Here is a 4,366-nt window from a genome sequence, read left to right on the forward strand (position 1 = left end):
TCCCCATCCCGCCCAGCACCGCCTCTCCTCCCAGGGCAGTGCAGTCAGCCGAGCCCTCCTCCATTGTCCTCGCCGTTACCGCTGTTTTCTAGGGGGCTGCTCTTATTGACCCCCAGTGCCCACTGGCAGTAGATGTCACAGGGGCACTCAGCTACAGTGTGCCAACTTAATGCCCCCTCCGGTTGTCCACTGCCATGAGTTCCACCTTTGGCGCATGACCCAGGTGGTGGCTTTCAGATTTATCAAAACTGGTGTAAAGAAGAACTGGCTTAGTTGCCCATAGCAACCAATCAGATTCCACCTTTTATTTTTCAGAGCTCCTTCAGCAAATGCAAGGTGGAATCTTACTGGTTGCTATGGGCAACTAAGCCGTTTCTCCTTTACAAAATAAATCTACCAGTATAGTATTTTTCAGAACTTTTGTGTTTTCTGTCACATTTTTTGCACCAGCGTTTTTAGCATTGATTTTTGCTCTAAGCATCCTCGCAGATTCCGCCTCCCTCCATGGCACCACGTTTGTCTGTTCCGCCGGCCCACCAAAGAGATAGAACATGTCCTAATCTTGTCTGCTTTGAGGACAAGTTTAAGACATTTCTACAGGGGTAAAGAAAATGAAGGGATGCAAACAGCGGGGATCTATGTTTTGTGCATCCGTTTTTTGCAGACTGCAAAACGTATACCATTGTGTGCATAAGGCCTCATTCATAGGGCCCCAAATAAGATGGGGCCCTGACCACCTAGTGTAAGAAAACTAAAACAGCAAAAGTGGCAGTAATTAACAGTATGTAGATTAGCACCATATCCCAGAAAACCCACATTACAGCAAGAAGCCGCCATATTGTATTCCCCACAAAATGTCCTTGCACCTGATTGGCCCCCCGCAAGTGCTATGGCTATAGTTACACCCATGACGCCAAGATGAGACGTCGTTTCTTGGCGTGTGGTCTGGCTGGAAGCCGCATGCTGGAGCTCTTGGCTGTTTTTCAGATTTTTTTACATTTCTTCTGTCTAGGGGAAAAATGTCATGGAGAAAACACTAGTGGTAAGACCCACTGGGGGTCATTTACTATTACCCTCCGTGCCAGATACTGACATAGTCAAAAATTGCGACATAGAGGCACAAATGGCGTCTCTAGGCCGCACTCATCACTTTCTGAAAAGTTGAGGTGAAGAGGTGTGGGCGGAGCCATATGTCTTCATTTACACCAATTTTTCTGCCATAAAAGATGACCGAAATCTACGTCAGCTACGAGCTAGTGTATAATTCATTCTGGGCGCATAGACTGGCAGAGGATGCACTTAATTGATGATGAGGTGTGCGCCTTGTCCTAAATTAAGCCCATCCCTCAGCTGGAGCAGGAAATATAAATGCCGGTCTTGATAAATGAACCCACGGACTAAAAGAGGGCATATCTCCCTCGTTTTTCCACTGACTCAGGATCAGTGATTGGTTGATATGGGCTGTAAGAAGGTACCTGGAATCATCGTGGATGGAAGGTATGTATCATCGAGGTTCCTGGCCTCGGTGAAGTAAGAGCCGGTATTTTATGTGTCAGCAGCAGCTATTGCTAATTGACCCCTTGAGATTTAGCATGGCTGTCATGGCTGATCCGGGACAGCTCTTACTGGGAGTAGTCAAAGTGCTGGGTGGGTGACTACTCCCCATGTTCCAGGCCGGGTTTTGCCAGGCATAAAAACCAGCCAGCACTGCCAGGTGTGTGGATTTACCTCCCTCTGACAGTGTAGCTCAGGAGTCTGTGTGCTGTGAACTGAGGGCTGTGCTGGGATTTGAGGTTTGAGCCAGGCTGAAGGACTCAGTCCCCTTTAAAGGTGAACAGGCCGCCTATGGACTTGATGAGAACTGAATGGCTAGCAGGTTGTGTATTAACACCCAGGAGAAAATGTGACTTTTATTGTTTATGGACTTTCCTTGTGTGTGAACAAACACCAAGCCACCTGCGTTTTGTGATACACCTTATCTACATTTTGTTATACACCAATGTGTGAATAAACACCGCTGTTTGATTCAAGAACTGTGTACATTGCCTCTATACTGCATCCGCTAGTCCTAACTACCAGAGCGAATCCCCACAGGGCAGAAATGAAAGCGCTGTTCTGATTGGTTGCTATGGGCAACAAAGTTTGTCTTTTAGACAGCAAATGCAGGGAGAGGCAGGCTGAAATGCAGGGAGATGAGAGGCAGACTGAAATGCAGGGAGATAAGAGGCAGGCTGAAATGCAGGGAGATGAGAGGCAGACTGAAATGCAGGGAGAAGAGAGGCAGGCTGAAATGCAGGGAGCTAAGAGGCAGGCTGAAATGCAGGGAGATGAGAGGCAGACTGAAATGCAGGGAGATAAGAGGCAGGCTGAAATGCAGGGGCGATATAAGATCCAACAGACTCTATTCAACGGGCAATTCCAAAATAATCAAAATTAGGTCGCACTGCTATGTGGGGTTCCCCGGATGGGTGCTCTCACCCGACAGATTCACCCAATCTAAAAGCTAAATCAGTATATCAAAGAAAGGGCTGGGCACTCTCAATATCTGGAGTGAGTGGTACTTTATTCCATAAAATCTTAAAATTTATACTCCTAATTTTTTTTTTTAATTTAATAAGTGACAAGTCTGACCAGACTAAAACGTGATAAACAATACCTTAAACAATACTATAATAATACAATCATAAATTAAGAACAAGGTGCTCCTATAAAACTTGTTGGTTTTTGATCCAATATCCAGAATTTCACATAAAAAATCATGAAAATGATCGCATAGTTTCTAGCGACATTATATTCGAAATATTAAATATTCGAGATTTGCATCGACCTTAAATATTCGAGATTTGCATCGACCTTAAATATTCGAGATTGCTCCGAATTAGTCTATACAGTTTATAGTCTGTTAGTAGACAAATCAAGATAATGTCTTGCAGTATATTCGAATAGGACTGATGTGTCGATTATGCCCCCATCGCAAATTCTTATTCCATCTCTAATTATATTGTCTACTCACGAAACAGATCTATGTAGGCGGATCCAATGGACATAAAAGAAGAAAGAACCCGCGCTGACCTTGTTCCTACCTATAAGATATACTACTAATGAAACACTGGATATAGTAGGATCCAATGGACAGTCCGTGGCGTCCCGCGTGGTGGTTTAAGTCAGATCTTCCGCTGCTGCTTATTCACGTGAGTATCGATTTTAACAGAGAATAATAGTAGGCGATTTTGCTGAATTATCGGGGGCGTCTCAACTGAAAATGTCCTTTGCCGTTCACTTTAGCAGATAGAATTTTCACTTACTGGCGCCAGTAGCTCCTTTGCGTATTTCCGGTTCCACAGGCTTGTGCGGTCTATTCGCAATAATTTATTTTCAGAATGTTCAAGGCTGTGAATGCTGGTGGTCTTTGTGTTGAATAGGAGGGTCCAATACCAAACGCGTTTCGAGGCTCTAGGTGGCCCCTTCCTCAGTGGTTGACCTCTCCTCCATAATGCATGTCCTTATATAGGGGAGTTTGAGACATGCAAAATGTAAAATGGATCTGGTTTTCCTCAAACACTGTAATGGATTTGCCCTGGATCGAGCATTACTCATTTCTTTAATATCAATTCCATATTTTACTTTTTCTTCATAAATTTTCCATCATGCATATTCAACAAGTTCTCTAGATTATATTGCACCAAAAAACGCAAAATATCCAAAAAACGCATATGCGGTATTAATGCGTTTTCATTGCGTTTTCCATAAAAACATAAATTTCACCATTATCAATACATAAATAACATATATAAATCACTAAAATATGTATAAAAATATATGACAATAATGTCTTTTACTTCGTTAATTCTGCTGGATACTTCTTCCAGTATTACCTAATTTGATGAGAGCTATGGATTGTTGATGTAATAATACCTCCCATTCACTATTGAATGAGGGTTCCCATAGATCTTGTGCTGTTTTTTTTTTTTATCAATGTGAGACCTTTTGGAATTTTATCTAAAATGATATATTGTTCTAAAGTTTTAATTTCCCATCTTTGTTTAAGTTCCCTGGTTAATAGTGATTCCAACTCTTTGAATGAGTCCCTTATGGAAACATCTCCCTTTATCTCCATACCAATTTCTCCATCAAACATGAAGGATTCAATTTTCTGTCTCTTATTTTCCACATGACTCCAGATATCCATGGTAGCCTACATGCAGTGTGCTGGCCTTAAGGGTGATGTGCAAGTGGGATTTGAAAAAAATCTAAATTAGGTCGCACTGCTACGTGGGGTTCCCCGGATGGGTGCTCTCAGCCGACAGATTCACCCAATCTATAAGCTAAATCAATATATCAAAGAAAGGGCTGGGCACTCTCAATA

Source organism: Bufo bufo, chromosome 6, assembly GCF_905171765.1.
Source record: "Bufo bufo chromosome 6, aBufBuf1.1, whole genome shotgun sequence".
Classification (NCBI taxonomy): Eukaryota; Metazoa; Chordata; class Amphibia; order Anura; family Bufonidae; genus Bufo; species Bufo bufo.